This window comes from Pavona decussata, unplaced genomic scaffold (assembly GCF_977016875.1).
Source record: "Pavona decussata unplaced genomic scaffold, jaPavDecu1.1 SCAFFOLD_233, whole genome shotgun sequence".
Taxonomy (NCBI): domain Eukaryota; kingdom Metazoa; phylum Cnidaria; class Anthozoa; order Scleractinia; family Agariciidae; genus Pavona; species Pavona decussata.
The window spans coordinates 5,414,963-5,439,177 of NW_028145638.1; the positions used below are offsets into that span (position 1 = coordinate 5,414,963).

At 36.3% G+C, this 24,215-nt stretch overlaps 1 long non-coding RNA gene across 6 annotated transcripts; it reads left to right on the top strand.

Annotated features, from left to right (window-relative positions):
• Positions 1-508: 508 nt before the first annotated feature.
• On the top strand, positions 509-6,643 carry LOC146458582 (uncharacterized). 6 transcript variants are annotated; one of them, XR_014858216.1, is made up of 7 exons: positions 509-1,959; positions 2,355-2,562; positions 2,881-2,972; positions 3,224-3,288; positions 4,412-4,482; positions 4,891-5,021; positions 5,414-6,643. It is a non-coding gene; the product is annotated as an uncharacterized LOC146458582 (long non-coding RNA). The 6 variants fall into 6 exon arrangements; XR_014858217.1 differs by having other exon boundaries at positions 4,903-5,021; XR_014858218.1 differs by having other exon boundaries at positions 4,420-4,482.
• Positions 6,644-24,215: the final 17,572 nt, after the last annotated feature.

The window sequence follows — 24,215 nt, forward strand, 5'->3', positions numbered from 1 at the left end:
AACTGTAAACGGCTCCGTTCTCCGTCACATTTCCATTACTCCTTCAATTTGGGTAAGTTCAGTGCACAACTGGGAGCCTAACGTTATCGTTATACACGTGGTTACAATCTACACGCGTGGCCTTGTACAATCGGCATTGTATCGTAAACTGTACTTAAATGCCCTCCGTATTTGTTCAAAATATTGCGGTCCATCATCCATTGTCTTCTGTGATCTATTTCGATACCTTGTCATGCCCTACCTAAATATTCATCGACTCGCCATGCAAGTCATCGACATACCGCGCGCAACTGTCGATACCATGTTTTAGTGATCATGATATACCACCACGGTCTTATCGCGCAACCCATTTTGGTGCCTTTTCGTCGTCTTTTAGCAAATTCAATTTTTGTAATAAACCAAGCACCAAGTAGAAATCACGTATGGATGTTCTGACCCTGCGGCAAGTTAGCCGGCACTCTCAGAAATGCTCCACGCGTTTCCTTTTTTTAGTGCAGCCCGCTTCCAGATCAAAAGGTCCAGTTGAAATACTTACAAGTGCTAAAGACAGCGACGTCGGCAAAATTCATTGCCTTTCAAATTTACCCGGATGCAAATCAGTTTCTACTGCAATGACGCATATGGATCAGGAGACCGCTATAGTAGCAACACAGTTCCCACGTGTGTAGAAGAAGCTGGTTACAATGGCAGGTGTTACTGTTCTGTTTTGCCTTTGTTGAAGTTCCTCAGAGTGATTCCTGGAGCCCTGGCTCACAAATTTTAAACCAGAATACACTGCTGTCTAAACATACTGCTCATGGATAACTATACAATCCCTCTACTTAATCAACACTGTACTACACGGCAGGCTTTCTCATCCCTAAATTTTACCTTTTAGAGCGCCAACTCAGATTTTTTACCTCTTTATAGTCACTTTTAATCTACGTATGGCTTCTGACTCCTCACTTGTCTCCTGATTTCTAAATGACATCTCCAAGAGTATCCTTCTCTCCTTACACTACGTCCCATCTTTCTCTTGGCGTTAAACCGAGGTCTGAATTGAAGGCTCAATTCTGTTCTTTCTAAACACTAGAGCCTTTCGTACCGCTTTCAACTTATAGTTATTTCCTTCCCCATATATGTAGTGTTTGTTGTGTTTAGTATAATTGTTGTTTGTGTCAGTAGTTGTGTGTATTCGTGGAGAGTGAACGAGAGTGTGTGAGAGAGAGTGAACACGCGCGACGCCTACAACCGCGCGAGCACGTACGCGGCGCAACTGCTTGTACGCTTAATAATTGTACCGATTTCCGTGCAATGTTACATTGACAGTGATATTATTTCATTTATATGCTGCTCCTTTATCTTGCAAACACTTTTATTCACAGATTGTAGGTGTATTGTTCAACGAAGAAGTATGTCAGGATATCTAATCTTTGAGAAACTGAGAGGAAGATCGTCGAGGATTACTAGACCAAAACAGAGATGTCTATCAAATGTACGACAAAATGGTTTATGTGCCTGGGGAATTTCCTTTCTACAATCACTCAAATGATGTCTACCCAGTTTAAGGACTTGAGAACTGAAGTACACCATTTGTGTCTCCAAGAGCTAAGAATGGAAACAATGTTCTCCTTTCGATCACATCATCAAGATAAGTTCCTACTGCGTTACAACGAAGAAAATCTATCGTGGGGAGAACGCCTCCTGGAAGACATGCACTTTAGATTAAGTTTCAAGACCATCTTTTTGAATCCTAGGTGAAACTTTGAAGAAGAAGGAGACAGAGGGTGATTCAAAAATGATTTCCTTGTATGCAGTCCAAGCTCTACCGCATTCAACAGAAGCTAACAAAGATGTTCCTGTTCCTGAATTTCCAATTAAATTCCATACAAAAGGTTTCAGTTAGGAATCGGACTATAGGATGGCCGGATGAGTGATACCAACAATCCACAATGTTACGCACAAGGTTATGAATAAAAGGTAGGTCAGAATTTCCTAGCTTTAAGAAACTGAGCAGACGGTTGTTGAAGACTTATATATCAGATATATGAAGCCAGGAGCCCTTATGGCTCCTGATGAAACTTATATATCAAATGAAGAACTAAAATTGTGTATTTGCCTGGAAACTTTCCTTTCAATAATTTCTTTCAAACCATTTCTTTAACGACTTAAGAACTAAACACCAAACCATGTGATTCTACAAGCGTGCTAAGTACGGAAACATCGTTCTCCTTCAGATCTCATCATCAATATAAATACCAATAATATTGCTTCAAGACGAGCAAAGTCCATCTGAGTCATTACGCCTCATGGAAGACATTGCTTAAATCAAAAGACGTTTAAATAGTTTCAGAAACATTTTTCTTGACTCCTAGATGAAGCTTTCAAGAAAAGGAGGCAGAGGATGGTTTAAGAAACGATATCCCGGCATGCCGTCCAAGCATTCAAGAAAAGCTAGCAAAGAATGGTTTTGTTCCTGTACTAACCCTACCCACCATACAAAAGGTTTCAGACAGGGTTCAGACCCTCAGTAGGGTGGGGTAGGGAATGACCGGATGACCAAAGGCGACCAATGAATTAGAGGTAGGTGAACGGTCATAACATCCAAGAAGAGTTGAATCACGTGACATTTCGTTAAAACAGAGTCCCTTTGCTCCATAACTTTCACCTGTTATAGAAATTGTTAAAACTACTATTTGTTTCCCGCAATATGAAAACAAAATAGTCCGATCTTTCCAAATTTGTCCCCTTTTCATGTCATGGTTGATGAAATGCTGGACTAAAAACACAGTCCGCTTTACATGAGTTCATTCTTCCCTTGGAAGGGGTGAGAGAGATTTGTAACAACTGAAACAACTGAGAATGGGTTAAATACTTTTGTATTTAACTTTATTCTTACAGTTCAACGCAGCTAAGGACAACCATCTTTAGTTTAGGGATAGCCACTTCGGATGATAAGAGGATAATAACTCAATATAATGAATAAAACACAGGTATGTGAGTATACTGCACTGATTTGATCACTGAATGTAGTAACCATACGCGACAAAGCAAGTATGCGTTTCCCAAGGATTTTCAAACATTGAAATAAAAGTTTTTTCAATAAAAGCCTAACGTAAAAGGTTAACGAAATTTGAAAAAATAAATTGCTATACTGAAAAGAATATTCAGTAAAATTCAGGTTTGGTATTTGAAAGAACCCTGAAAGAGTAAATAGAACTCAACCTAAATAGTTTTTTCCCAGTTACCAAAGACTGATGATGATACTTCCCACCAGGAGGAGACCGATGACAAGATACGAATTTACAGGTACGTAACAAGTGCTCTGGGGCCAATTTAATAAAATGTTTACACTTGTAGCTTACAATGTGGGCCCTTGTTATAACACGCTCATGCACTACATGAGTCAGCTTAACATTGTTAGAAGTCTTTACCAATAAGTTTTGAACTCGTTTCTGAACGAATCATTGGGTTAGTTTTTGTGTACGCTTCTCAAACTAACTACCCAGCTAGTAAACTACAAGTGTAAAATTTTTATTGAATTGACCCCTGATTAAAAAAAATTTAATTCTCTTCTGATTGCGATTGTAGAGCTTGGCCTCTGTTCAAGGAACAAAATGATCAACGCTTATCAATTAAAAACTACTCGATGTTTTCGTTTATCTTATTAATTCAAAAGGGTCCTTTTCTTATAGATTTATGATACTTATTATTTGAATCTGTCAAGGTAGAAATAAAAATTCAAAATAAATGTAAAATACAGAGATGCGAATTATAGAACTGAAGTTGAAGGCGCGGGGCCTGGACCCGGGGTGCGGATCTGGATACTAGGTATCGGTTAAAAAGTAACGTAGTGGCGACTCTAACCAATCAGAGCAAAGATCAGCTTTTTCCAGCCAATCAACATAAAAAGCAAAATTAATGTTGACTTGGTTCATATACACTTACTATCTGTTGCATATTTCCATATTTGAAGTTCAGTAAGTCGCCCTTTTCCGGCACTCAAAAACTATATAAAAACGTTTTTTAGCTATTAATATCTTGCTTGAATGAAAAGGTTATGACCTCGTTTTTTTTTTCGTTTAGAAGGTGGCTGTTATAGTTTAGCAGTAGGTCTGAGTGCATTACCTTTTTTGCTTCAATACTTTCTCCTAATTTGAAAAATGTCTACTTGCTCGGGGCAAAAGGCTAGAACGGTTTGTTTGATACTTGGGATGAATTTAACCGACACACGGTTAACATTGCCCAGTCTGCGTACGCAAACGGCAAAAACGGGAAAAACAAAACCTGTTTCTTCCGTCAATGTTTGCGCAGTATCATTTCTTCGTGTAGGCCTTAGTTCATGTCGGTTATATCAGTCACCTGTAGCGTAAACTAATCTTTAAGTACTCATAACTTAACCAATGATCACGATCACTGTTCTTTGTTGCAGCTTTATAGAGGCCGGATTCCGTCTCGAGACGCGACGATAGTTGCTCAAACAAGAGAAGAAGTGACTCAAAGGTATTTATGTCGGATATACGTGTAAGTCTCCTCGAAAATACCCCCCTCCCTCAAAGCAATAAGCGCACCAAATCTTGAAAGCCAACATCCTCTCGATAACAAACCCTCTTGGACCGTTAAAGTTAGCTGTTTAAGCTGTTGTACAATCTTAGCTTAGTGTTGCAAGACGGTGGCCGTCTTTTCATTGCCAAACTTAAGCAATATTGAAATGAAAATTCCTTCCAGTAATAAGCTCCTGAAAATAATTTCTGAAAAAGTCTTGGTACAAGTAAGCCTAAGGTACCTTCTTTTTAGTTTGATTGTGTGGATAATTTTCGCTGCTCAATAGTGCGGGAGCTATTCGAAGGCCTTTCTATCAATACTCATTGTCTCCAAGTAACGCGCCATTAGTTTTATTGAAAATTTTAGATGATTTTTGAGGGGAGAGAGGAGGGATGACTTCAAACAAGGAAATACATTAAACTGGAACTAGCTACGTACAAGATAGCAGAGCAGACGCCGCCTTCACAGGAAATTCTGCTCTGTCAGTTGGGTCACAGGTATGGGGACTTCAGTGTTACTACGCAAAGTTTATTTCATGGAGATGTTGTTGTTTATTGTGTATAGGACAAGTTTATCAGCATTATTTGTATTCAGAGACCTGTACCTGAATAATCAACAATAATAATAATAATAATAATAATAATAATAATAATAATAATAATAATAATAATAATAATAATAATAATAATAATAATAATAATAATTATAATAATTATAATAATAATAATAATAATAATAATAATAATAATAATAATAATAATAATAATAATAATAATAATAACTAAAATAACTAGACGTTTTTTTGTCGGTTTATAGTCTCTTTCTTATCTTCAACAAAAGAAATCTCAGCCGTTTGCAGGCTAATTCTTTAATTTACCATGACATGCAGCTCCATGAAAGAATCTTCGGCCGGCCTCACAAGATGCGAAGCTCTCTCAGCTCATACAACCGGAACAAGATCATCAAGATGGACCAGACGATGCTCTTGGGTGGTTACCATTTACTTTACGCAAACCACTCGGATGGAAATTTTCTGCATAAATACGAAATGATTAGGCATGTCTTAACTAAAGATGGATAACATGCAAAATGTATGAACATCAGCTGTAAATCCCAAAAGGAGTAATAAAAATGCATCACTTTGACCAGAAGCCCACAATTTCAGAAGTACTCAAAATGGAATGATGCATACGATTTGATTTTCCAACTGGAATCTCCGGGTTTTCCATGTAAATGGTAAGCATCCTGTTTCCTTTTAAAGTGAAGATTGTTTTGCATTATGCTTAGTAAAACTACTCAGTGAATAATCTTTCTAACTGAGTCCTTGTAGAGCGTTTCTTCAGACTGTGCCAAACTGCAGCTCTAAGGTTGCAACTGGAACTGTTTTCTAAGCCGATTATTAGAGTTGCATAAAGAAAAATACGTAACCATTTATAACAGGAATAGATTTCCAAGTTATATCTCCTGTAGATAACTTGATAGTTTAAAATAGACTAGGTTATTCTCTGGAATTTTGGCGATATTTTCAATAATTTTGTGGCCAAGGAAAAAGAAGTGGCACAAGCGCTCATAATTACGAGAACCAGAGAAAAACCGCTATATTAGAGGTACTCAGTATAAAGAAATGATTTTTATTATTTAGTGTGAGAATTTAATTTAAGGAGATACGTTAAGTTTATAATAACTAACGTGGATCAATGTCTATATGTTTTCTCACCCTTCTTGCTATAAAAAAAAGATCGCTCCGGAATGAAAGTTTTGAACGAAAGTCAAATTTATATGCAAACTACAAATTCCAGGAGGAATTTTGATTATAAGTTGGGAACGTTAAATGCTGTAGAATGCATAAATTAAAAGGGCATAATAACGTAAATTTTTAACTTTTCTGTAAGATTTGATAGTGACGGTTGGTAAAGAGACGGATTCAAGATAGCTCAAGAAGGAATGATATTTATATATAAGATATAAACGGGTAAAAGGTTTGGCAATAAAAAGAAAAAACTCATTAAGAAGGGATAAATTTATATAACATTGGAAGAGTGCGAGTGTAAGCTGACCAACTTAAAATTGAACATAATTAAAAAGGAAGAAGGTGTATATGTAAGATTACTAGAGTGTGAGTGGCAGCAAAAAACTAAAAACTCTATTAAGAAAGAATGATGGCGATTATATCAGATTAGAGTACAGTGCGCGTAAAACTAAACAAATATAAATAAATTAGGAACGTATGATTACAAATAGATAAGCAGAGTACGCGTGTTACTAAACAGTTAATAAATAAATAAATAAATAAATAAATAAATAAATAAATAAATAAATAGGAACGTATGATCACAATTACATAAACGAAGTGCGCGTGTTACTAAACAACTGATAAATAAATTAGGAACGAACGATCACAGTTAGATAAAAAGAGTGCGCATGTTACTAAACCAGTGATATATAAATTAGGAAGAAATGATCACAATTAGACTAAAAGAGTGCGCGTGTTACTAAACAACCGATAAACAAATAAGGAACGGATGAGCACAATTAGATCAGCAGTGTGCACGCGTTACTAAACAACTGATAAAAGAATTAGAAAGGAATAATCAGAATTAAATAAGCGGAGTGCGTGCGTAACTAAACGACTGATAAATGAATAAGGAGGAATGATCACAATTAGATAAGCAGTGTGCGCGTGTTACTAAACAACTGATAAATAAATTAGGAAGGGATAATGACAATTAGATAAGCGGAGTACGCGTGTTACTAAACAACTGATTAATAAAGTAAGAACGGATAATCACAATTAGATAAGCAGAGTGCGCGTGTTACTAAACCACTGATAAATAAATTGGGAACGGATGATCACAATTAGATAAGCAGAGTGCACGTGTTACTAAACAAATGATGAATAAATTGAGAACGGATGATCACATTTAGATAAGCAGAGTGCGCGTGTTAATAAACAACTAATAAACAAATTAAGAACGGATGATCACATTTCCATAAACAGAGTGCGCGTGTTACTAAACAACTGATAAATAAATTAGGAGCGGATGATCACAATTAGATAAGCAGAGTGCGCATGTTACTAAACAACTGATAAATAAATTAGGAACGGATGATCACAATAACATAAGCAGAGAACGCGTGTTACTAAACAACTGATAATTAAATTAGGAACGGATGATCACAATTAGATAAGAAGAGAGCGCGTGTTACTAAACAACTGATAAATAAATTAGAATCGGATGATCGCTATTAGATAATCAGAGTGCGCGTGTTACTAAACAACTAATAAATAAATTGAGAACGGATGATCACTATTAGATAAGCAGAGTGAGCGTGTTACTAAACAACTGATCAATAAATTAGGAACAGATGATCACTATTAGATAAGCAGAGTGTGCAAGTTACTAAACAACTGATAAATAAATTAGAAACGGATGATCACAATAAGATAAGCAGAGGGCGCGTGTTACTAAACAACTGATAAATAAATGAATAAAGAAGAAATGATCACAATTACATAAGAAGCGAGCTCGTATTACTAAACAAGTGATAAATAAATTAGGAACAGATGATCACAATTAGATAAGCAGAGTACGCGTGTTACTAAACAATTGATAAATAAATTAGAAACGGATGATCACAATAAGATAAGCAGGGTGCACGTGTTACTAAACAACTGATAAATAAATGAATAAAGAAGAAATGATCACAATTACATAAGAAGCGAGCTCGTGTTACTAAACAAGTGACAAATAAATTAGGAACAGATGATCACAATTAGATAAGCAGAGTGTGCGTGTTACTAAACAACTGATAAATAAATTAAGAACGGATGATCACAATTAGATAAGCAGAGTGCGCGAGTTACTAAACAAATGATAATTAAATTACAAACAGATGATTACAATTAGATAAGCAGAGTGCACGTGTTACTAAACAACTGATAAATAAATTAGGAACAGATGATCACTATTAGATAAGCAGAGTGCGCGTGTTACTAAACAACTGATAAATAAATTGAAAACGGATGATCACAATTAGATAGGCAGAGTACGCGTGTTACTAAACAACTGATAAATAAATTGAGAACGGATGATCACAATTAGATAAAAAGAGTGCGCGTGTTACTAAACAACTGATTAATAAATTTAGAACGGATGATCACAATTAGATAAAAAGAGTGCGCGTGTTATTAAACAACTGATAAATAAATTGAGGACGGATGATCACAATTAGATAAGCAGAGTGTGCCTGTTACTAAACAACTGATAAATAAATTAGGAAGGGATGATGATAATTAGATAAGCAGAGTACGCGTGTTACTAAACAACTGATAAATAAATTACAAACAGATGATTACAATTAGATAAGCAGAGTACGCGTGTTACTAAACAACTGATAAATAAATTAAGAACGGATGATCACAATTAGATAAGCAGAGTGCGCGTGTTACTAAACAACTGATAAATAAATTAGGAACAGATGATCACTATTAAATAAGCAGAGTGCGCGTGTTACTAAACAACTGATAAATAAATTGAAAACGGATGATCACAATTAGATAAGCAGAGTACGCGTGTTACTAAACAACTGATAAATAAATTGAGAACGGATAATCACTATTAGATAAGCAGAGTGTTCGAGTTACTAAACAAATGATAAATAAATTAGGAACGGATGATCACTATTAGATAAGCAGAGTGTGCGAGTTACTAAACAAATGATAAATAAATTAGGAACGGATGATCACTATTAGATAAGCAGAGTGTGCGAGTTACTAAACAAATGATAAATAAATTAGGAACGGATGATTACAATTAGATAAGCAGAGTACGCGTGTTACTAAACAACTGATAAATAAATTACAAACAGATGATTACAATTAGATAAGCAGAGTACGCGTGTTACTAAACAACTGATAATAAATTAAGAACGGATAATCACAATTAGATAAGCAGAGTGCGCGTGTTACTAAACAACTGATAAATAAACCGAGAACGGATGATCACTATTAGATAAGCAGAGTGAGCAAGTTACTAAACAACTGATTAATAAATTTAGAACGGATGATCACAATTAGATAAGCAGAGTGTGCGAGTTACTAAACAACTGATAAATAAATTAGGAACGGATGATCACTATTAGATAAGCAGAGTGTGCGAGTTACTAAACAACTGATAAATAAATTGAGAACGGATGATCACAATTAGATAAGCAGAGTGCGCGTGTTACTAAACAACTGATAAATAAATTAAGAACGGATGATCACTATTAGATAAGCAGAGTTTGCGTGTTACTAAACAACTGATAAATAAATTAAGAACGGATGATCACTAATAGATAAGCAGAGTGAGCGAGTTACTAAACAACTGATTAATAAATTGAGAACGGATGATCACAATTAGATAAGCAGAGTGAGCGAGTTACTAAACAACTGATAAATAAATTAAGACCGGATGATGACAATTAGATAAGCAGAGTGAGCGAGTTACTAAACAACTGATAAATAAATTGAGAACGGATGATCGCTATTAGATAAGCAGAGTTTGCGTGTTACTAAACAACTGATAAATAAATTAAGAACGGATGATCACTATTAGATAAGCATAGTGTGCGTGTTACTAAACAACTGATAAATAAATTAGGAACGGATGATCACAATTAGATAAGCAGCGTGCGCGTGTTACTAAACAACTGATAAATTAATTTGGAACAGATGATCACAATTAGATAAGCAGAGTACGCGAGTTACTAAACAAATGATAAGTAAATAAGGAACGGATGATCTCAATTAGATAAGCAGAGTGCGTGTGTTACTAAACAACTGATAAATAAATTAGGAACGGATGATCCCAATTAGATAAGCAGAGTGTGCGTGTTACTAAACAAGTAATAAATAAATTAGGAAGGGATGATCCCAATTAGATAAGCAGAGTGCGCGTGTTACTAAACAAATGATAATAAATTAGGAACGGATGATCAAAATTAGATAAGTAGTGTGCGCATGTTAGGCAACTAGTTATTATTGAACTAAGGTAGGGATGGTAATGCTTATGTAAGGTTAATTTAATTTTTGTGTTAGCAACCAACAATAAAACAACAATAAGAAGTGATTATGATATTTATATAAGATTTGTAGAGTGTGCGGTCTTAGAACAAGTTATAAAGTAATGAAGAAGTGATGGAAACAATTATATAAGACTAATCGATCTAATTATATAAGACTTATTGTTAGAAAACAACCGATAAATTAAAAAAAAGAAGGGTCGTAACAATTATTATATAAGTTTAGTAGAGTGCGCGTGTTACTAAATAACAGATCAATTATTAATGAAAGGATGGCAACAACAGTATAAGATTAGTAGAGTGCGAGTGTTACTAAACAACAGATAAATTAATTTAGAAGGGATAGCAACAATTATATAAGATTAGTAGAGTGCGAGTGTTACTAAACAACAGATAAATTAATTAAGAAGGGATAGCAACAATTATATAAGATTAGTAGAGTGCGAGTGTTACTAAACAGCAGATAAATTAATTAAGAAGGGATACCAACAATTATATAAGATTAGTAGAGTGCGAGTGTCAGCAAACAACTGATAAATGGACTAGGAAGGAATAGGTTTAACTGTAATAAGACTAGAAGAGCGTGTGCGTTAGCAGACAACTTATAATTGAATCAACAAGGGAGGGCAATGATTATTTAATATTAAAAGAGTGCGCGTTGCAACTGAATGGTGAATTATGAAGGGATGATGATGATGTTTATATAGGTTTAAAATAGTGCGCGCGTTAGCAAAGGACTAATAATTGAATTAAGAAGGGATGGTAATGTTTATATAAGATTAGTAGAGTACGCGTGTTAGTAAAAATCTTATAACTGAATTATACAAGAAATGGTAAAGTTAATATGAATTAAATTAGTAGAGTGCACATGTTAGCAAACAACTTATAATTGAATTAAGAAGGGATGGTAGTGTTTATATAAGATTTGTAGAGTGCGCTTGTTAGCAGCAATTTATAATAATTGAATTAAGAAGGGCGATGATATTTATATAAAATTAGTAGAGTGCGCGTGTTTGTAAACAACTTACAGTTGAATTAAGAAGGGATGGTGATGTTTTAAAATGTAAGAAGAGTGCGCGTGTTAGGAAATAAATGAACTAGGAATAATAATAATTTAATATTAGTTGAATGCACTTGTCAGAAGAGAACTGTTGGGTGAATTAATTGATTCAGGAACATGGATAATAACGATTAAATGCGATTAGTAGAGTGCGTATGTCAGCAAACAACTGATAAAAGAGTTAGGAAAAAATCGTGTCTGCTTACTTAAGATTTCAGGTAACTTATCAATAAATTAAAAAGGAATGATAATGTTTATATAACAAAACGAATGGCTTTTGTGGGTTAGCAAAATAACTTTTAATTGAAACGAGAAGGGATAGCAGTGTTTGTATGTGCTTCTGTTAATTAAATTGCCACGTTAAGAAACATTTAGACGAATGATGTGGTAATGAGCGATTTATACAATATTTAAGAGCGTACGTGTTCGTAAATTAGTGCTAGAGGAAATGTGCATTGATATGTTAAAGATTAAAATGAAAGGTTCACTGAGGTAGAACTACAAGTGTCTAAATAGAAAAAATTGGGATGAGACTTTTCTCATCCCAATTTTTTTGTTCAAAAACATGGGTACGACTTCATAAATTTTAGCCCTTGTAGGTCAGAGTAAAAATTCTCCCTTTTACTTTTCATTAAGTCACAAACATTGAAAACAGGTTGTGAAATTTTTAAATCAGGACGATTTTCACTTTCAGAAGTTGCCTGTTGCTTTGATTTTCACGTAGGTGGTAGGAGTTTTATACCTATCATAGAATCCTCGCTAACACGCGTTCCTTGTTATATAGTAACCGTTCGCGACCTTGCACGTGTGGTCCCTTTTAACTTTTCTGTTTCTAGAATTCGTTAACCTCACAAACGTTACTGCGTTGTGTTTCAAAAATGTGGCTCTCATGATGTAAAATAAACTTGTTTTATGTAAATATGAATAAAGGCGATTAGTTCTCCGTGCATTTAACTCTTTCACTTCCGGGTTCAAGAAAGAGCTGTGTCTGATGTGGTAATTTTTGAGTCTATAGATAAAATCCTGAAGTGTGACCATTTAAATGAAAGCTACCTTTCAGCACATTTCTGTGTTGCTGTTTATTATAGTGTACAAGGTTGTTTATAATTATACAACATTAGAGAGCTCATGACTGGAGTCGGACTCCTTCAGAATGAACACTCCAGTCAAGGCTAATACATAGATGGGTTTTTAAATAGGTTGAGAAAACAAAATCATAAATTTCTCCAGTTTCGAATTCCAGAGTGAAAGAGTTAAAAGGAGTTCACCAGGAACAGCACACAGGAGCTGGTCTCCAGGGCTCGGTTGTTCGAAAGCCGATTAACACCAATCCCTGAATAAAAGTTAACCGAGGTTTCCAGCTCAATCGTTAAAATGTTTTTAAAATCTAATTTTAGCTTAAAGTATAAAGAAAACTCAAGTCAAAACTCAAGGGAGTAAAATCTTTTGTAAAAATGCTTATTGATTAGTAATTAAACTCGTATCAAAGTTCACGTTAACCCAGGATTAGCTTAATCGGGCTTTGAACAACTGGGCCCAGGGTAGCCACAGTCAAGGAAACACTGAGTTTTTCTGAACAGTCAGGGAATTTTACTTTTCTCTATCCAAGAGGTTTGCAAAAGAGTTGGAAAAGGTAACAACGTTTCAAAAATGTTTGCGAACGAGTTCATTCCTGCAGCTTCTTCGCCGGCTTTGTTGCCAAAGGAATTGTCTTGGATGGTCATTAAATAGTAAGCGAGGGAACATTTTTATCCTCAGTGATGAACGGCAACCCTGGCAGCTGGTCTTGTTGTGTCTACCTTTCGGTGTTTGAAACGACAGCTCTCTATGGCCGCTAAGTGATAATGAAAGACGTTTTGTACGTGAATGCTGGTTTTTTAAACTGTTAGTTGTGTTTCCTTTCGGCCCCGCCCGGGAGGTCTAAGATTGGGGGTTTAGCTGGCCCGGGGTTTTCCTCCTAGGAGCGAGTGGCCGTACGGGGAGGTTTTTCACCCAGCTGTTGTTCCACAACCCCCTTTTCATTTAAAACTAGCCTTTGCTCATTTAGTTGTTCAGTTTTAATTTATTGCCAGTCTTTATCACTGGAGCCCTCGCCGAGCAGAATTATGTTATATGTCAAGCTATAAATCAACAACTTATTTTAGAGAACGACAATAAACATTCAATCTAAAAGTTCGAGTTATACAATCACTCCTCTTATCGGTAGGGTTCCGAAAATCCCAATAAATGACCGGGGCCCACAATAAGTTTCTTCAAATCGTGTTTTAATCGATTGATGAAATTTTTTATTTGCAAACTTGCCCAATGTGCTTAAGAAAGGTATGAAGATTTTCAAGATTTAGCATCCGAAATTAAACATTCACAACGAACACGCCAGAATGCAGAGAATCCAGCCAAGTACGCAAGTACTAGGCCGGGTTTAGAATTTGTTCACGGAGCTTAGCAGTGATCACTTGACCTTAAACTCAACCAATATCGAGCAGCTGTCTTTTTGAAATAATCTCTGGCCTGGAGACAAGTGACCTGCTTTTGGCCAGAGCCTTTTCTTGGTGTCATTTTGAATAATGCGTAAGACAAAGTGTAAGACCACGAAATACACGTCAAAAAGCATGTATTTCGTGGTCTTACACTTTGAGAACGAGCCACAGTTTAAAATGGAAAGAATAAGTCCATCTGGACGGGTCGAGAGAAGGCTTTTTTGGGTCTTATCAGGCCAACAGTATTAGAAATGTATGATTTTCAAGACGCGGTATCAATAATCCATACCCTTTTAGTTTTTCAGACTTAAAGACCAAAGTCGTTAAAAATCTATACCCTATTTTAGAGCAAAACAGCTCAAAACCCAAAACCTTTGGGGCCGCAAATATTTGCAGGAATGATAAAATTACCTCTTTTAAGAGTCATAGAGGCCCGCTGCTGTCACCCTCCAGATGACACAATATTTGCAGATTGCAAATATTTGAAATATATTGAATATATGTTGAATATATGTTTGCAATAAAGTGAAATCTTTTGCAACATTTGAAATTTTGAAGATTTGGTAATTTTTTAAGTGGGGTGTCAAGTACTGCTCGTGTGCCAGTGAGATACAGGTTCAGTAATGGAACCAAAAGGTCGAGACAGCAGAAAACAAATCGTAATTTTTAAGAAGATTATGACATTTTTTAATTTCAGTGTAAGACATGTTTCGATGTTGTAACTGACGATGATGTTTGTTTCGATGTTGTAACTGACGATGATGTTTGTAACATCGAAACATGTCTTACAAATTAAAAAATGTCGTAATCTTCTTAAAAATTACGAGACACAGATTGCGGTCACATCTACGCCTTAACTATAGTTAGTCTTCAGTTAAGACAATATAACTATAGTTAGATAATGAATACAATAAAATCTGCAATTCCACAGCGACAAACCAATGAGTGGTGCCGGATCACTTGTAGACCTGGATCAGCAAATTATCTCAAATACAAAATATTAACGGCAGACTGATCCCAACGGCGGAGGTGACGAACTACATTTTTTTCAACACTAACGAATCACGCAAAATTACTGACTACATATCTTGGAATTCCAAAAACCCAATCTATTTAATCCAACGTGAGAAGTGCCACTCCCAATACATTGGGGAGACAAAGCGCAAACTTAATGAACGTTTCGGGGAGCATCGCAGATCTATCCTGAATCACCATCAACTACTCAACCCTACTCCTGTCTCGCTACATTTCAACCAACCTGGCCACTCAATCAACGACGTCCAACTAATCCCGCTTGAACTTATACGCAGCAAACGTGACTCAGTTAGAAAGGCTCGTGAAGCTCATTTAATCAACAAAGCTAAAACATTGCACCCTCTTGGTATAAATAGACGTGACGAAACACGCCAGTGACATGTCTCACACTTGTAACTTAGTCCTAAACAACCAATCATTGTCACGAATTTTATATTTTAAATCTTCTTTGTAACGATCCTTTAATGTTTCTCACTTTTCTTTTTCGTTCAGCCCCCGAGGAGGGTTTGTATTGCAAACCGAAATATCGGGCAAATTTTTTTTTTTTTTTTAAAAAACAAATATATTTCAGTTATTCTAGCTTTTGTTGTTTGCTCTATCAAGCTCGTCACCTCCGCCGTTGGGATCAGTCTGCCGTTAATATTTTGTATTATAGTTAGATATTTTGGTAACGTGACCGTTTCTCTGTTTGTTCTAGAACGCTTTGACGATCCAAAACAAAAAGGATGTAGAGGGTGCTTGGGTCAAGACGGTGCTAACTATAGCTTGGTCTCAGTCACATGTGTTGGGACAGATCTCGTCACCCTGCCCTCTTAATGTTGCCGTTGGCAAGATAAGCTAGCAGAATAATTTGCGTTAAACAACATTGAGAGGGGGAGAGGAGCACGAAAAGGACATTTTTGACCTGGTCGTGAAGTGTCTATACTTAACTTGACTGAGACTATAGCTATTTTTATAATGTGAGCAGTACAAATTCCATCCTACATAACACAAAAGAAGCCGCACGGTACCAGACAATTCCATCCTAAGAAATTTATCGAAGTTGGTGTAAAAACAAACAAGTATAAACACAGTTGTCTTGCGCAGACAGAATAGACTGTTCACAGTCCCCCTATTTTTCCGTGGGATTCTCGAGACTGGTACGCTTCGATAGAACTGCCGCCATCTTGGTCTGTAAAAGCGAGCGCGATCTGGGGAGAGTGTCTAAACTACCGAGGGGAGCGGGAGTGGGTGTTAGTTGAGTTTTCCCGCCGCCTCCCAACTCCGCTACCCTCCCCTTGGTAGTTTAGACACTCTCCCCAGATCGCGCTCCAAGATGGCGGCAAACCAAGATGGCGGCAGCTCAATCGAAGCGTACCAGTCTCCAGAATCCCACGGAAAAATAGGGGGACTGTGAACAGTCTAGTTAGAGACTGGAACTCACTACCAAACCATATCATTGAAGAGAAAACAGTAGAGGCCTTTAAAAAGGCCGTCATGTACTATGCACGAATGACGCTGACCCTGGACACTTTTTAACATTTGCACCTCGTATTATTACAATTAGAATTAATGACCGCTTTTCCTGCTTACTCTACATGAAATTTATTCCTGGATGATTAAAAACAACAGATGGTAACTTTAGTTAAACCCAAGAAGGGTGAATGGGTTTAGACCTTAGTTAGGAAACGAAGAGCCAATCAAAATGTGTTCTTTGATATTTCTCTCGAATGCTTGCGTGTTATTTTATACAAGAAACACATGCTTCATTAACGGTTCGATTAACGTAGTTGTAACGATGAATCCCTCCCTCCCCTCCCACCTTCCACTCTTGAAGGTTCCTTGAAAAACGACGGATTGCAATCATTCCTAATGAGTTTTTGCCGATTTCTGTTTTCCAATTTAAGGCCCATTTTAGACACGGGATTTTTTTTGGCAGCTCTGGTCGCACTAAACTGCAATTTTTCTCGCGCAAGGTCGCATCTTCAAATTGTAAGCCATCTGCACTTTCAGCGCGTTATCGCTGTACGTTTTTGTGACATACACACAAGAAATGTGCATCGATTCAAATATGTTGGAAACACCTACAATGCTGCGGCAATAAATCGCGCTGAAATCACTAACTTACACACGCGATAAAGTTTCGTCATAAAAGTGCGACAAAAATTGCACAAAAATCTCAATGATTCATTCCTTTGTCATGAAGATAGCGCACGTGCGTTTCTCGCGCGTTGGTATAAAACTGATAATGGACATTGTTTTTTTCTACGGATCACCGATTTGCTATTGTTGGTAACTATTGTTAAACCTGATGTCGTGTGACTAAAGACAATATTATAGACTTAATTCAGCCTGTGGCTGCAAGGTTTTTGATTAATAATAAACTATCAAACTATAGAGTAAATTTCCCACTAAAACAACACCTTCGGCAGAAAGAGTAGTGTGAATTTCCAGTTGCGAGAATTTTTCACTTACGTTTTTCGACTTAGACACTAATAACCTTGCGTAAACAGCACAAGGAAAAAATGACAATCTCGCATGAGTCTGGAAGGAGTGCATATTTTTCGAGCAAAGAGGACGCCATCAACAAAGGCACAAGAAAACCATTCCAATACAAATCGCGGGCGCTCTCTTTATTCCGCAAGTCTGTACCATGTTAATCACAATAGAGTTGCAAAAATATTTGTAGTTCAATCAAATGTTAAGAAACAATTTTTGTAATCTTTCATCACTTCACGAATCCTACAACAATAATAAACCCTTTTGAGCCTCCTTTAGTTAGTCTACTAATGATCACAATGGAGTTGGCGGCACGCGCAGTAAGAGACCATATATTATGGAGTACATTTCGCGCAAAAAAAAAATAATCTTTAAGTGGTTTTCAGAATGGCCCTGTAAAGAAACACTTTCGGATGAAAATAATAGTGTGAGTTTCCAGGGGTGCGAAAAAGTATTTTTTGCTTCCATTTTTCGATTTCGCTTGGCGCTTTAATCAAATAGCCAATAGTAATTTTGTGTAAACAGCACAAAGAGAAATGACAAATTATCTGACACCTTCGGTTGAAAGCAGCTGGTGCGATCTAATTCGAGCATAACAATCTTTTTTGAGGCTATAATATTGTTTTGTAGAGTCATCAGTATACGTATGATAAGTATTGTTTGTCTTAAAGTATACTGGGGTTATAGTCAGTACATATAGTATGTCTTGTTAATGTCAGTATCGTAATAGACCTTTATCACGGTAATCTGTAGGCCAGGTAGCGAAGAACCATTTACACTGCTGAAAAGAGGCCAAGTTTGAGAGTTTTGTCTTTTAAAATAGCGAAAATATAGTTCCGCAAGTTCGGGATTTTTTGCAGACGTTTGTATGAAGACGGACAAAAGTTGCCCGTCTTCGTACAAACGTCTATAAAATTTTCAAACTTAACAAAACTATATCTTCATTATTTTAAAAGGTAACGTTCTCAAAACGATGCTCTTTCTAACTGTGTAAATGGTTCTGACCTCCAAGGAGAAAGGCTTTGTGGGCGAAAAAAAAAACAAAAATAACAAAACAAAACAAAACAAAAACAAATTATCTACAGAACGCCTTCAGTTGAAAGCAGCTCACACTCATTTAAATAACAACAGCAGAAGAGACAGAACTCTTTTTTGTGTCTGGTTGCTCACACGTAGAAGTAATTACCAAATCTTCGTTCAGTGCCTGAACTGTATTTAATCTTATCTACTTTTGTACAATTACCAATAAAAATAAACCTTTGGGACTATTTTTCTCACGTTTAATAGTCCACTCTTTAAATCTCCCTTTACTTCGTTTATGATAGGTAGATTGTTTTTAAAATGCATTTTAAGACTATTTTGGAATTATCCATGATGCAATTGTTGTGTAGATCTACATTAATCTACATATAGATCGCTTCCGGAAGTTGAACGTTTTTTGACTGGAAGCTAAAATCAGTTATACAATAAATTCAGACGGAGAAAACGAAAACAAAATAAAAAAGGGAGAGTCGACAAAACGACCACGTTGTACAATAACAGAGAAAGTTGAAGAAAAGTGTAACTTGATAAATCTCAATCAGATTAATTTTTATGTCATTTTTCTATTTCTAACTCGACTCTAACTCAGCTTGGTGCTGATCGGCACAGGCTGAGTAGCGACGAATTCCTAATGTTGTAACTGCTCAGTCATATGAATGTTAGACTGTTAGACTTCAGCTAAGGCTGAACCGGCGCGATTTTTTCCCACATTTTTTCTGTGACTAGATGTATGTGTTTTGAAAAACTCTGAAAACTGGACAATGGATCTGCAATATTAAATAGTTAAGTTGTCCGACTGTATTGTGCGGCCTAAGGGGTTTCGAATGCTTTGAAGCGGTGATCTGTCATACTCTACTCAAAATAAAATTGAAATGACCAAAAAATTATCAATTTAAATGAACGTCATTGCATAAAATCAGATATTGCACTTAATATACTCCGCCAGTTGACAGCGCGAGCCATTATCAGTCGACCGAGTTACACCAAGTAAACAAGTTATCGGAAGTTAAGTCAAGAGTTGAAAGCAAGGAAATGTTGTTTTTAGTCATAGCCAGCATGGCGTGTATGTTTGCTGTCCTTGGATACATGATTTATGTAACGGGAGATACTCTTGAGTTAACAGCAGCAAGAAGACCGCCTAAGAAGAAAAGACGCAAGAGAAGGAACCGTCGCAATAGACGAAGAGGGCCTGAAGAGAACGATGATGAAGTGCCAACCCATGTTACGATGAAATGATTCAGGTGAGATATTAATTTTGGCAAAAATGATTTGTCATAAAAATGTTTGTCCGGTGTTATTCAATAAGGCAGTGGTTGGTTTTTTTTCTTTCTTTCTTTTTTATACAAGGAGAACTGAATAAAATCTTCTCAGTCATCTGAAGAGGAATTTCAAAATATTCTCTTTAGTAAGTTGACTACCAACTTAGCTGATAAAACCCACCAAGACCAGACTTCGCTATATTTATTAGGACTAAGAATTACAGCTCTTATAAATCACAGGTATCGTGACTTCAAGGAGTTTATTTCGCCAACATGTAGTTTTGAAGGTTCAGTTAGAGTCTAGTTAAAGTATGCTAAAACATGAAAGAATGATACTTGAAATATTTAAGGGAAAGGCGCTTAATTGAAAGCTGAAGAATTATGAGGAGAAATTTTGAAAGAACATGATTGTTTCCACTGAATGATCCAAACCTATGCCGGCCACTGTCACGGATTACCAGTATTTCCAGTTTTCCCTTCGATGTCCGCAATTTCAATGCATTATTAACTGGAAAAAAGTAATTAACGCTTTAATGTAAAGAAAAATTAATAGCTTTATACCGTCAATCCACTAGGGAAATTTCTACGGGAACTCTGAAATGCGATGTTCAAAACTGACATGTAAATTCCAGAACTCCGTTCAAATTTCAAGAATACTGGCTACGCGTGATTCAGATTGACTGGATAAGAATACGAATTCTTGATAACAACTGCTCTTATCTGTAGGTACCTCGTTCGGCTCTAGGAAACAGACCTCCAGTTGCTGGCCTTACAACTGTGGAAGCAAAGTAGCGGAAAGTTTAGACTCAGAAAGTATGACTGTTCAGAAAAGATTCCGAACTACCACTGGTGGACTTCAGCCAAGGATGCCAGACTGAACATGATTTTATTTGGTCACAAGGTTTCCTGCAACTAGACTGTGTGTATTTTTACCGAGAAACTGGAGGATGTTGAATGGAATTTAATCAGCTATAGTTTTAATTGTGGTTAATGATTTTATGTTATGTTTTAAGCCTTGAGGATGTTTTGTCACAATTATGATTGTGGAATAGATGCAAGATTGTTTGAAACAATAATCTATTTAAATAGTCAACATAAACTAAATAAAATTTGTAGCTCAATAAGTTGCAAGTTTATTCAATATCGGCGCAGGTGTGATGCCACCGTGTTAAGGTCGACAAAAGGGAAACAAAAAAAACAAAACGTTCCTTTTGAAAGTTTCCGGCCCCTCCGGCTATTAAGAGCATTGCGGTAAGTGTCATGGGCTTTGTTCCCGCTAAGGGCGATTTTTCGCAGACTTAACAAAAAATAAAGGACTATTAGTATGTGATAAGACGCCGCGACAAAACTTTGAGAAAGTATTACTAATTAGCATGAAGTACACGCTATGCTATAAAAAATGTAGCATCCATGAATTAAGCGAGTTGGAAAAGCAACTGTTTTCACGAGATTTCCGTTTGTCACTCGCTAAGCGACTTGAAAAATTGCTCGATCGTGAAAACACGGCCATTATAGAGTAAATTTCCCGCTAAAACAACACCTTCGGCAGAAAGGGTAGTGTGAATTTCCAGTTGCGAGAAAAAATATTTTTCGCTTACGTCATTCGGCTTAGACACTAGTAACCTGGCGTAAACAGCTCAAAGAAAAACGACAATCACGTATGAGTCTGGAAGGAGTGCATATTTTTCGATCAAAGAGGACGCCATTCAAATGCAAATCAAATGCAAATCGCAGGTGGCAATCAATAATGTTGCAAAAATATTTCTAGTTTGCTCAAATGTTTAGAAACGATTTTTGTAATCTTTCAACACTTCACGAACCCTACAACAATGATAAACACTTTTGAGCCTCCTTAGTTAGTCTACTAATGATCACAATGAAGTTGGCAGCACGCGCAGTAAGAGACCATATATTATGGAGTACATTTCGCGCCCAAAAAAAAGAAAAAAACACCTTCGGATGAAAATAGTAGGGTGAGTTTTCAGGTTTTCGCCTGGCTTTTTAATCAAATAGCCACTTGTAATTTTGTGTAAACAGCACAAAGAAAAATGACAATCGCGCTTGAGTCTGGAACGGGTGCTGAGTTTTTCGACCAAGGAGGACGCCATCAATCAAGGTACAAGAAAACCATTCAAATACAAATCGCGAGCGGGTTCTTTATTCCAAAAGTCTTTAGTTACTTGAGAGTAGCAAGTTATCTACAGGACACCTTCAGTTGAAAGCAGCTGGCACGATCTAATTTACAATTCAGTTGAAAGCAGCTGGCGCGATCTTTTATAACAATCTCTTTTGAGGCTTTTTGGTGAGCTTAGCGCGAACAGTTTATATTTATTAGATTATGCCATGGCATAATGCATGTGCCAATATAGCGGATGAGTTAATTCTGTCCGTGATAAAAGTAAGAATTTCTAAAGCTTACTGTAATCAGTGTTTAATGCTTTATGTTGAAGTGATTTCGGAAGGAAAAATCAGTCTGTTTTGAAAACTGAGTTGCACAAGTGGCGGGATACATAGCCTGTTTTTTGTAACTCTTTTTTCAAAAGAAACAAGAGGGAAGTTTTCTTTCAATCAATTAACTCAATTATTTAGTCTTCTCTCATCTGGACTAAAACCGTAAAGGTTACTTATAAATTTAGAAGCACCTCCATACGTGTGTTTCTGGTAAAAAATGCTAGGATACCGGCAAGAAGTTTCCTTTTTTTCAGACACGGTTGGTAGAGCGCCGGTTTTGGCCTCGATTACTGTTTTTCGTTTTGGGTGAATATTTCTTGGCTCGTTAATAGTAAATAAGGGCATTTTAGGGCCTAAACCGCCCTTATTTACTACTCTTATTGCGTTCTCGGATATAAAAAACTAACACTTAACACACTTAAACAAATAACACTTTATTAAAAAACAGACAGTTACAAGCTGGTTGGCTTTTTGTAATGGAAATCGTTGTTCATGCCTAAAAGAGGCCTCGATCACTGTTTTTCGTTCTGGGTCAATTCTTGGCTTAACACTTAACACACTTAAACAAATAACACTTTATTAAAAAACAGACAGTCACAAGCTTTGGCTTTTTGTAATGGAAATCACAGGCCTAAAAGATAAGTTAACTTTCAAAGTTCAGTCGACAAAGTTAAAACTACATTTCTTACAAAAGATTTCGAACAGGCACCCGACTTCCGTGGCAGTGGCAAAGCAGCCTACACTCAATAGCCTTGTTATGCACAACTGTTTTTTGTATCTGATTACCCACACATCGAAACAGTTAAACCAGTAATTATTAAATCTTCGCCTACGTTAGTACAATTTCGCATATAAAGTTTATCGGGTGTTAGTGCATTAACTGTATTTAATCTTATCTTCTTTTGTACAATTACTAATAAATGAAAACCTTTGGGACTATCCTTCTCATATTTAATTTTATAAATTCGTAACGATGAGTAGATTGTTTTTAAAATGCATTTTTGGACTATTTTGAAATTATTTCATGCTACACTGATCTACACATAGATCGCTTCCGGCCTGGTTTAATTGCGTTTTAGTTCTTTCGTAGCAGTGGTGGGTTTACCCAGCAGGGGACCTAGGGTTCTATTGTACGCCCACCTGTCTCAGGGCGAATTGTAAAATAAAAGAAAATAAAATATATTTTGTTTTGGCAGTGGGTCTGTTTCCCAAGCTGCCCAGCATTTTGTGTTATAAACCAGTGGCACTAATCGGCAGTTTTATTGCACTGAGTGATAATTTATAACAAAACTAGACAATTATTTTTTTGTTTCTGTTGTCAGACAAACATTTTTGGGTTTTAAAATGGCATCAAAATTTTGTGATACTTTCAATTTAATCTTATCTGCTTTTGTACGGTTACTAATAAATATAAACCTTTGGTACTATCCTTCTCGTATTTAATTCTTATAAATTCGTAACGATAAGTAGATTGTTTTTAAAATGCATTTTTGGACTATTTTGAAATTATTTCATGCTACACTGATCTACACATAGATCGCTTCCGGCTTGGTTTAATTGCGTTTTGGTTCTTTCGTAGCAGAATATATATATTTTTGGCAGTGGGTCAATATCCTAAGCTGCCCATAGCCAGTAGTCAAGTTCGGCTTTGTATTTTGTGTTATAAATCAGTCTCAAAATTTGCCACCCTACCAAATCAAACTGTTCAGTTGTGCCTGGCCTCATAGCCTTGAAGGCCAAGTGCGACTCCCAAAAGAAGCCACCGCTGGCTGACGTTTTCTAACTGTTTTAAGGCGACTAGTTAAATCACTCAAAGGGGAAGGTGTT